Here is a 12,869-nt window from a genome sequence, read left to right on the forward strand (position 1 = left end):
TTGAAATTTTTATTTGCCTCAGACTAATATTTGTCCCTGAGAATAGAAAGGCAATTTGCGTCTATTTTACAATAATATCAGCTAAATCTAAATGTTGATGGAAAACTTATCCGATTATTGACTTTAGGCAATTGATTAGTTTTTTTTCTTTGAAACGAAAAATAAACAAGAATGAATCAAAGTGTGAGGAATACCATATATTTGATGTCAAAGATCAAATGAAAAAATCGTTTCCAATATTATCAGGGTGGCGAAAAAGAACAATTTGGATAGAACGCAACATCAAAGACATTGAAGGCAAAATATGTGAATAAAGTAGAAGGTCGGTCGAGGCCGACTATATCATACCCTAAACCACACCTACTAAATTAGTAAATATAAGAATTTGTGGTGTACCATTGAAATAGGGTTGCGAGATACACCTCCATATCTCCATATTTAAGAAAATTAAGCGGTACATGTTTATCGATGTTTTATCGCAATTTGAACAGAAATGTCTGATATATGGATCTAGAGTTGATTCTGCGCCTACAGAGTTAGTATGCCACTAAAATTTAATAAGGTTAGGTTAGGTGGCAGCCCGATGTATCAGGCTCACTTATACTATTCAGTCCATTGTTATACCACACTGGTGAACTTCTCTCTTATCACTGAGTGCTGCCCGATTCCATGTTAAGCTCAATGGCAAGGGACCTCCTTTTTATAGCCGAGTCCGAACGGCGTTCCACATTGCAGTGAAACCACTAAGTTTTGAAACCCTCAGAAATTTCACAAGCATTACTGAGGTGGCATAATCCACCGCTGAAAAACTTTTTGGTGTTCGGTCGAAGCAGAAATCGAACCCACGACCTTGTGTATGCAAGGCGGCCATACTAACCATTGCACCACGGTGGCTCCCGTTGATAACTAAGGGACTTTTGGGCAAATTTCTGAAAATCGGGGGATACATATATATAGGAACTATATCTAAATCTGAACCGATTTATATGATATTTTGCAGATCTAGTTGATACCACAGAAGGTTACTTCGTAATAAATTTTAGTAAGATCGGTTAACAAATAAGGCTTTTATGGCCAAATTTGTGAAAATCGGGCGATACACATATATGGGAGCTATAGCTAAATTAGAACCGATTGGATTACTTTGAGGCTACTTTGACGCCGATCGGTTAGTAAATGAACGCAATCTGACCCATTTATCGAAATCGGGCGATACATATATATGGGAGCTATATAAATTTGATCCGATTTATTTTTCAAATTCAATAGCTTTCGTCCCTGTACAAAAACAACACCGCATGCCAAATTTCATTGAAATCGGTTCATAATTGCGACCGGAATCCTGCGAAGAACAAATATGTGGACGGACAGACAGACGGACATCAAGCGCTAGATCGATTCAGAAGGTGATTCTGAGTCGATCGGTATATATTTTATGGGGTCTAAAATCAATATTTCTGGTAGGCACTTTTTTTGGCAGATCAAAGTTATTATACCCTTACCATGTGGTTTAAGGTATAAAAAACGTACATGGAAGCGGTGGAAATATTATATACTTGCTGTGAAAATGTGACTAATCTAATACCTTGCTCAACGAGTACAATGACGGCAATTTTGCTTTTTCTCTGCATTTCCATTTTATAATACAATTTGATCTAAAATTATTAGAGCATGTCCAAAATGGAATATAGAACCTCTTAGTCCTTTTTGTGAAAACATGTTCGAATTTTACACACAATTTAGTTGACCTTTATCATAACTTGGGGATAGGGTTGCTGCGCTGTTGCATTCCGAGTTAAGCTCATAATAATTTTTCATCATCAACTCTAACACCACTAAAACCACACAACGTCCATTCACCAAAAGCTACGTGGTCGGCTGACATGCCATTGCCTTCTATTTTTTTTTTTTTTTTGTGAAAAAGTCCTTCATGTTGTATTACGAGGAAATGTATAAATGTTCGTGTGTATATAAGCATAATGGTATTAACTCGCCAATAAGATGATATTCCTTACATTACGATTTGTTTCCTTTATTCATTGTCTTCGTGCCTTATTCTTCGGAAAGGATGTACTGCTTATTTTTGGTAGTCCTCCTTCTGTGGTTTCCCTTCTTATGGGGGGCAGATCGGGTGAAACAACTTAAATGTCTTTTTAAAAAGACATTAGTGGAGAGAAATTTTCGTTATGGCATTTAAAGGATTACTTAAAATGTGATAAAATGTCAACGTGACCTGAATGCATAAATAAGTGAGAGTATCTATCCTAAAAGAATTTGCTTCTGTCTCAAATAAGACCAAACACCAAAACTCCCAATGCACACACCCAACTCAACACACAAAGATACAAATTCTTTTCTGACTGACAAAATCAAAGACGGTTTTGGGCAAAAGCGAGCATTTTTTGCTTATGAAGAATTATTTTGCAAATGAGAGCTCTTCCAAATTCGAGTTTAACAGCCATTTTTCTTCAGCTAAAGCTATTTAATCAATTGTCTATGACACGGAATATTGAGCGAAAAATATTTAACTTTTCAACAAAAAAAAAAAAACATAATACTAATGATTTAAAATATGGTTATATATTCAGTATATACGAGTAATGATTGATCTATTGAAGTTTTTTCCATGACTTATAATTTCTTATAATGGAGGAGCTAGAAAAATTTTCTGAGGGGACTTTGCCAACCGCGCCCCCCATCCAGACATTTCAAAAATTTTCGCTTAGAAATTTTAAACGAACATACACCCATAGAAAAAATCATGAACGGCGTGGTCATTTCGAAACGATCCGTTCATGAAAGTGAATCAACACACATGTGTTGTCAAGCTGAGAACAGATGGGGTCAAGCTGACAACGTAACAATGACACCATACGTTGTCAAAACAACAACCAGCGTTCACGATCTGAAAAAGTTATGGTTACGAATTTATAAATAAAATAAAAAAAAATATTTCCGCTACCGTGACTCGAACCTGTGTTGCCTGCACGATACGCGTTAACAGTCGCCTTAGCACATTGCACCAATGGCGGAGTTGCCATAACAACGTCTAACGATTATTTTAAGATTTTTCATGGTCAAAGAAAAACGAATGCCTTTCATGAAATCGTGAACGCCCGTGGACGAAATCGTGAACATTCCGTTTTGATTTTTTGTGAACGTTTCCGTTTCATTGTGACAACGTCCGTTCAAGATTATGAAACGTAATCTTTTTCTATTAGTGTAGTTGGCGTTATTAATAAAACTATACGAAATTAATTTCAAGACATAATGTAAGAATAAACTGAAAAAACTATTGTCGTAAGGCCAAAGAGTGCATGTCCTTAAAATAAAAATACTAATTTTACCTAGCATGGAAGAAGCATTTCTCTGATATAATGTGTTTTTCCTTGTCCAAAAGTCGTTGAACTCTTCAGCGAAGTCATTTTGTCTTTATAGTTAAGTGATTGGACTTAACATTGGATAACCTAACATGAAAGAACATTTCATTTTATTAAAGTCAAATTGGCTTTAATAGTTCTGAAAAAATCTTCAAAATTATTGAGATAGCTTCAAAATTTTCAATGGCTTCCTTTTCAGTCTGTCTGTTGATGTATTTTTGTGTGCAAAGTCCAGCTGGCAGTTTAAGTCCGATCGTTCTAAAATTTGGCACAGGGTCGTTTTTCGGATCAGAGACGATTTTAGAAAAAAAAGGTTCAGATTTAGATATAGCTGCCATATATATTTATAACCGAAATGACGTATTTATCAACCGATTTCTTTCCAATTTCGTATATCGTAATATTATTTTGTGAGTCTCGTCAACTTTACAGGAATATCAGTCAAATCGGTTTAGATTCATATATAGCTCTCATATATAGCTTTCGCCCGATTTAAATTCCTATGGCCCCAGAAGCCAATATTTCGTTCCGATTTACGTGACATTTTGCACAGGGAGGAGAATTAACATTATAAATATGCTTACCGAATTTGGTTTAAATCGGTTCAGATTTAGATATAGCTCCCATACATAGCTTTCGCCCGATATACACTCCTAGGGCCCCAGAGGCTAAAGTTTTACCCCGAGTTACTTAAAATTTTGCACAAGGAGTAGAACTAACATTATGCAGATTTAGATATAGCTTGTTTTTTATATGAAACATAGAATGAGTAGTGACATGTCCAGTTTTTCCGGATTGTATAATCGACTGCTATTTGCGGATGGTATAATCACGTTCACGTTCATGCTTATAACACGTAAATCCACAATTCATCAGCTGTTATGTCGTCATAGACGTCTTTCGAAGCACAGAAATTATTTAGGAGCATTTGTTATGGCCAATCGTCACGACCCTTTTTTGGGTGATTGACAAATTGTGTGGAATCCAATGCGAACAAATTTATTTGACGGTCAAATGTTCATGCAATGTTGAATGCATGCTGGTCCTACTAATGCTTAAGATTGGCTTAATCTCAACCCTCGTATTTTTTATACAAACTCATTTTCGTACGTATATATTTATGTTCAATTTGTTTAAAACTTAATATTGTGTGGTTGCAACATAACATCTAAGCCCAAGTAGCCTAATTCGCTTAACCTCGTTAAATTCCACATTGTTGATTTACGGGTAATCCCAAAGTAATAAGTCTATGAAGCATTTAAGAATTTTAATCTGTTACCAATTGTTATTCATAGTACCATCGACATGTTTTTACAATTTTGTTTAAAGTTGAGATAGGTTTCAACTGTTGCAAATTTTTGTTAACGCTCTTTACACTTTACACCAACATCATTTATCTTCATTGTAAACGACTTTAAAGTTTTAATGATTGATGATATATTTTGAATGACATGCATTTCAAGAAGATTACATGTCTACTCTCGATTTTGATCATGTAGCCATTGGGTGAAATATAAAGACAAGGTTCACACATGTTACCAAATGTATAGAATACCCAAAACGGCAATGGCATGCGTGTTATCTTTGGAAAGAATTTATTAGATGAGACTACACTGAACAAAAAACATTTTCGTGAGGCTAAAGATTTCATGTCCTTGATATACAAATGCGAAGTTTGTTAGCATAACAGGTTGGTTGATAAGTCCCCGGTCTGACACATAGATGGCGTGGCTACAGTACCAACCTTCAAATGATTTTTATATAGTACCAACCTTCAAATGATTCGTGTCAAAATTTGACGTCTGTAAGTCAATTAGTTTGTGAGATAGAGCGTCTTTTATGAAGCAACTTTTGTTATTGTGAAAAAAATGGAAAAAAAGGAATTTCGTGTTTTGATAAAATATTGTTTTCTGAAGGGGAAAAATACGGTTAAAAGACGCATTTCTATAATATAAAGTTTTTTCCTTGTCCAAAAGTCGATAAACTTTTCAATGAAGTCGCTTTGTCCTTATAATTAAGTGATTCGACTTAAAACTCGGTAATTTTCCATGATAGAAAATTTAGTTTGACTAAGGTCAATATGACTTTAATAATTCAGAAAAAATTGTTTATAATTAATTAAATCGTCGTTAAATTTGTTTACTCTTTGTATCTTGACTACTAAACAAAAAACCATTCAAAAATATGATATGTTTTTCAACACATTATCCCAGCAAAAAATTTGGAAGTCCTTCTGAAGGCACAATTTTAAAAGCACTTCCAAAAATGTCCTCCCAAAGATGTTCTTTATTCTAACTACACAGGGAGAACTTTTTATACCCTTCACCACTACTGTGGTACAGGGTATAATAAGTTTGTGCATTTGTATTAACGCCAAGAAGGAAAGGTTTGAGTCCCATAGTTTAGTATACCGATCGTCTTATGCGCTTTACAGACTATCAGTTATTCCGGACGGAATGTCGGTGTTTGTAAAGAATCTTACAGTATGTCGGATCGATACGACTTGTCGGCGATTACTAAATAATCGGTAAATGTATTATCGATCCCATAGACATGCAGCACACACAGAGAATAGATTAGTTGGAATTCGGTTGAATTTACGAATATTCTGTATTTAGAAATAAATAAAAGTTGATTATACCAATTTTCTGTACTTACATGCATTCGGTCATACCTGTAACCATTAGTTGAGATTTTTAACAGATTTTCTGTCGTGCTACAAGATAATTGGTTGTGGCAACCGAACCTACCTCATTTAATTAATTTTGATTCAAATTGGTTGATACGACCAACCGTAAGGGAAATTCTCAACTATCATTCAGCAGTTACCACTTTCATATAGTATTCACAACCGAATAACATTTCGAACACAATATGTGATATTAGTTGTATCGACTGAATCATTCGGGTGAAACAACTTCCAATTGATAGTAGCTGCAACTGCCAAAAGGAGGTTGGCAATAAATTCGGTTATCACAACCAATCCGTATTCTCTGTGCAGTATCGATTATGCCTTCGGACTTAACTTATAATGTGCACAATATATGGGATATGTTCGACACGAGCACTGTCGTCCGGAATAACTGATAGTCTGTAAAGCGCATTAGAATTGAATTCTGAGACGATTTAGCGATGTCCGTCTGTTCATGTATTTTTGTGTGCAAAGTACAGGTCGCAGTTTAAGTCCGATCGTTCTTAAATTTGGCATAGGGTCATTTTGTGAGACAGAGACAATCGCTATTAATTTTGGAAAAAAAATTTGGTTCAGATTTATATATAGCTGCCATATATATCTGTCGTCCGATTTAGACTCATATGACCATAGAGGCCAACGTTTACCACCGATTTTCGTGCAATTTTGCACAGAGAGTAAAATTGACATTCTACCAATGCTTGGTAAATTTGGCTTGGCTTCAAAAGCCAGAGTTTTTTCGTGATTTGCTTCGAATTTTGCACAAAAGGTACGTTTAATGGTATAGTTATATGTGCCAAATTTGCCTAAAATCGGTTGAGATTTATATATAGCTCCCATATACATCTTTCGTCCGATTTGGACTTATATGGCCTCAAAAGCCATGACTTGTTTGAAATTTTGCACAAGGAGGACGTTTAACAGTGTCGGTAAGTGTGCCAAATTTTGTTGAAACCGGATCAGTTTTAGATATAGCTCCCATATATATCTATCGTCCGATTTACACTCATATAACCACGGGGGCCAAAGTTATTCCCCCATTTACGTGAAATTTTACAGAGATTGCAGAATAAATATTCTACCTATGCATGTCAAATTTAGTCAAAATCGGTTCAGATTTACATATAGCTTCCTTATATATACACCATAGTTGTGGAAATATGGTAGACTGTTTCATATTTTAAACCCATTTTCAATGGGATTTCCTCCAATCGACTGGATAGTTTCCATAGAGAATATATTTAATATGATATTTAAGTGTTTCAAGTTTGATCTAATTTGGTTCAGATTTAGATAAAGCCTTCATATATTCGTTTTTCCAGTTTATAATAATATGACCAAAATTCCCACAAATTCTGTGATGATTTCCCATATCATAGTCATATCTTACACACAAAAAAAATTTTTTTGATTTCAATCACGAAAATCGCGAATTCAATCATTTTTATACCCTCCATCATGAGATGGGGGTATATTAACTTTGTCATTCCGTTTGTAACACATCGAAATATTGCTCTAAGACCCCATAAAGTATATATATTCTGGGTCGTGGTGAAATTCTGAGTCGATCTAAGCATGTCCGTCCGTCCGTCCGTCCGTCTGTTGAAATCACGCTAACTTCCGAACGAAACAAGCTATCGACTTGAAACTTGGCACAAGTAGTTGTTATCGATGTAGGTCAGATGGTATTGAAAATGGGCCATATCGGTCCACTTTTACGTATAGCCCCCATATAAAGGGACCCTCAGATTTGACTTGTGGAGCCTCTAACAGAAGCATATTTCATCCGATCCGGCTGAAATTTGGTACATGGTGTTGGTATATGGTCTCTAACAACCGTGCAAAAATTGGTCCACATCGGTCCATAATTATATATAGCCCCCATATAAACCGATTCCCAGATTTGGCTTGCGGAGCCTAAAAGAGAAGCAAATTTCATCCGATCCGGCTGAAATTTGGTACATGGTGTTGGTATACGGTCTCTAACAACCATGCAAAAATTGGTCCACATCGGTCCATAATTATATATAGCCCCCATATAAACCGATCCCCAGATTTGGCTTGCGGAGCCACAAAGGGAAGAAAATTTCATCCGATCCAGCTGAAATTTGGTACATGATGTTGGTATATGGTCTCTAACAACCATGCAAAAATTGGTCCATATCGGTCCTTAATTATATATAGCCCCCATATAAACCGATCCCCAGATTTGGCTTGAGGAGCCTCTAAGAGAGGCATATTTCATCCGATACGGCTGAAATTCGGTACATGGTGTTGGTATATGGTCTCTAACAATCATGCAAAAATTGGTCCACATCGGTCCATAATTATATATAGCCCCCCATATAAACCGATCCCCAGATTTGGCTTGAGGAGCCTCAAAGAGAAGCAAATTGCATCCGATTCGGCTGAAATTTGGTACATGGTATTGGTATATGGTCTCTAACAACCGAGCAAACATTGGTCCACATCGGTCCATAATTATATATAGCGCCCATATAAACCGATCCCCAGATTTGGGTTGCGGAACCTCAAAGAGAAGCAAATTTCATCCGATCCGCCTGAAATTTGGTACATGATATTGGTATATGGTCTCTAACAACCATGCAAAAATTGGTCCACATCGGTTCATAATTATATATGGCCCTATATAAACCGATCCCCAGATTTGGCTTGCGAAGTCTCCAACAGAAGCAAATTTCATCCAATCCGGTTATAATTTGGAACATGGTGTTAGTATATGATCTTTAACAACCGTGCCAGAATTGGTCCATAACGGTCCATAATTATATATAGGCCCCATATAAAACGTTCTCCAGATTTGACCTCCGGAGCCTCTTGAAGGAGCAAAATTCATCCGATCCGGTTCAAATTAGGAACGTGGTGTTAGTATATGGTCGCTAAGGACCATACCAAAATTGGTCCAATCACACAAAAATTGGTCCATATCGGTTCATAATCATGGTTTTTGGCTCTAGTCAAAATTAATCTACCAAAATTTTATTTCTATAGAAAATTTTGTCATAATTTTATTTCTAGAGAAAATTTTGTTAAAATTTTATTCCGTTCTCAATAAAATTTTCATCATTGCTAAAATTTTATTTCTATAGAAAATTTTGTTCAAATTTTATTCGGTTCATAATCATGGTTGCCACTCGAGCCAAAAAATAATCTACCAAGATTTTATTTCTATAGAAAATTTTGTTAAAATTTTATTTCTGTAGAAATTTTTGTCAAAATTTTCTTTCCATAGAAAATTTTGTCAAAATTTTTATTTCTATAGAAAATTTTGTGAAAATTTTATTTCTATAGAAAATTTTGTTAAAATTTTATTTCTGTAGAAAATTTTGTCAAAATTTTATGTCTACTTTGTCAAACTGAATTATATACATATTGGATCGATCTTTTTTGATTTAATATATACCACGTATGGACTTCTATACAATTTAGAAGATGGTGGTTTTAAGGAGGTTTTAAGATACCTTGCCATCGGCAAGCGTTACTTCAACTTAAGTAATTCGATTGTGGAATGCAGTGTTTAGAAGAAGTTTCTACGCAATCCATGATGGAGGGTACATAAGCTTCGGCCTGGCCGAACTTACGGCCGTATATACTTGTTTTAATTGAAATGTCTTCAATCACGAAAATGATAGTATCAGTCACCCATTTTGATTGAAAACCAACACGATTTTTAATTAAACATTTAATCGACTTTTGTCACGGAATCAATTAATTGTGTGATTGAATCATTTAAAAACGTGATTGATTTTTAACATAAAATTCAATCACAGTTTTAATTGAATCAATTAAAATTGTATTTAATTTCGCGACAAAAATTAATCAACTATTTGATTCATTCAATTAAATAATTAATTGAAATTGGCATAAATTTCGATCAAAATATTTATATATTGCGACCCCAAAATCGTATTTTTTTTTCTTTTGAAATAAAAGAAAATATGTGTTTCTTATAAAACATATTTAATATTTTATTATTTTTTGAATTATGCAATAGACAAATAAATTTGGTTCTTATCATTTGTGTTTTGTTCTAACATAACTTACAAATACAACTACTATCAATAACAACTATAGGGTGAAAAAATAAATTATATAAATCATTATCTTCCTTATAATAATAACCATGTTAGAATGTTCCTTCTAATATGTAGATGCGCCTAGATTTCCAATAAACCAGCAGCCTGTAAGCTAAATTAGTTTTTCTGAAAGTAAACAGAATAATTCGAATTTAATTTTGTTCAATTAAAAGTTAATTTTGTTAAACATTACCTGCATAGAATATCAAGTGCAATTCTTAGTTCCAGGTTGCAGATTTATAATCTTCTTTTGCAGTTGTAGTCTTTTAGCATAAAAAGGTGTATTAAGGAGCTCGGTAATTTAATTTTAGTAACAATTCCTTTCCAAAATTTCCACACATTCTGGAAATAGAAAAAAATATAAATGGAAAATACATATTTTTATTATTTTCGGATATTTTTCATATTTTTAAATCCAAAAGAAAGAACTTTTTTACCATTACATAATTCAGCTCATTAGTTTATATACCAGATATACTGCTCTCTACTTGGGTTCAAACTGAAAAAGGCAGGTAAAACAAAAATGCAATTTAATGCCAACGCTACTTCGCAACTTCAAGGTGAATCTTCCAACAAACCCATACCGCTCTTGGTTTTAAGAAAACTAGGAGTGAAAAAAATTTATAATTATACCCTTCACCACTACTGTGGTACAGGGTATAATAAGTTTGTGCATTTGTATGTAACGCCAAGAAATAGGGTCATAGACCCATCTTTTAGTATACCGATCGGCTTAGAATTAAATTCTGAGTCGATTTAGCGATGTCCGTCTGTCTGTCTGTCCGTCTGTCTGTTGATGTATTTTTGTGTGCAAAGTACAGCTCGCAGTTTTAGTCCGATTGTCCTAAAATTTGGTATAGGGTCCTGTTTCGGCTCAAAGACGATCCCTATTGATTTTGGAAAAAATCGGTTCAGATTTAGATATAGCTGCCATATATATTTTTCACCGATATGGTCATAATTGGCGTGTATATCAACCGATCTTCCTCAAATTCCGTACATCCGAATATTTTATGGGTCTCGAAAAACTTGCAAAATATCAGCCAAATCGGTTCAGATTTAGATATAGCTCCCATATATAGCTTTCGCCCGATTTACACTCATTTGCCCACAGAGGCCAATTTTTTGCTCCGATTTAGTTGAAATTTTGCACAGGGAGTAGAATTAGCATTGTAACTATACGTGCCAAATTTGGTTGAAATCGGTTCAGATTTGGATATATATATCCCATATATAGCTTTCGCCCGATTTACACTTATATGACCACAGAGGCAATTTTTTAACTCCGATTTAGTTGAAATTTTGCACAGGGAGTAGAATTAGCATTGTAACTATGCGCGCCAAATTTGGTTGAAATCGGTTCAGATTTGGATATATCTCCCATATATAGCTTTCGCCCGATTTACACTCATATGACCACAGAGGCCAATTTTTTGCTCCGATTTAGTTGAAATTTTGCACAGAGAGTAGAATTAGCATTGTTGCTATGCGTGCCAAATTTGTTGAAATCGGTTCAGATTTAGATATAGCTCCCATATATGTGACCAAAAATGGTCAAAATACCAACATATTCCTTGTAAAATCGCCACTGCTTAGTCTAAAAGTTGTAAAAATGACTCTAATTTCCCTAAACTTCTAATACATATATATCGAGCGATAAATCATAAATAAACTTTTGCGAAGTTTCCGTAAAATTGCTTCAGATTTAAATGTTTCACATATTTTTTTTACTAGTGCATTAGCCGACTTAAATTTTGAGACTATAGATTTTGTAGAAGTCTATCAAATTCTGCCCAGATCGAGTGATATTCAAATGTATGTATTTGGTACAAACCTTTATATATAGCCCCCAACACATTTGACGGATGTGATATGGTATCGAAAATTTAGATCTACAAAGTGGTGCAGGGTATAATATAGTCGGCCCCGCCCGACTTTAGACTTTCCTTACTTGTTTTAAAAGATCAATACGGTACCCAATTTTTATTGCAAACATATTATTATATATTTGATAAAATGATGGAGTTGATGGGATTGATTGGTCAATTTCACGAAATAAAATTGGCCACTAAAAGAAATGAATAAAAAATATATTATTTTAGTCCGTTTAATGTAAACAGGCTTCATTGGAAAACGGTATTCACATTTCACAATTTCTTACCTTCAATAAACGTAGATTGTTTTCCATTTTTACAATACCACAAAACACAAACACAGGTAATTTGAAATGCGTTCTGTCATATATTTTTTCCATGGCTGAATAAGGATGTTGAGTCACGAAACAAAAAAACAACAAATTTCAATATGTTGTTTACAATTTTAAGAAGCATAGACCAAGGAAGGTATAGACATCTCAAGTGAATTCACAGCGCTGTAGTTTGTCTGCACACCGTAGATGGCTCTTTTTCGTCTGCAATTGAGTGATTCTTTAATTTGGTTTTAATTTGTTTTCTTTCCTTTGTTCTCTCGTTGAAACACCAAATATTGTGAAAGTTTATAAAATACTATTCATCTAAACCTTTTTTGTAATGCAAATTTACTAATTTATACGGTTATTCTCGTTTTCCAAAAAGAAATTGAGTCACTTGACTGCGCAATTGAGTGGAATGACTGCGCACTGCAAATAAACAAAACCATGGTGAATTATCAAGGTATGTCTCTATATTTTCTTGGTCTATGTAAGAAGTCAAAATCAGCTGA

This window comes from Haematobia irritans, chromosome 3 (assembly GCF_050003625.1).
Source record: "Haematobia irritans isolate KBUSLIRL chromosome 3, ASM5000362v1, whole genome shotgun sequence".
NCBI classification, from domain to species: domain Eukaryota; kingdom Metazoa; phylum Arthropoda; class Insecta; order Diptera; family Muscidae; genus Haematobia; species Haematobia irritans.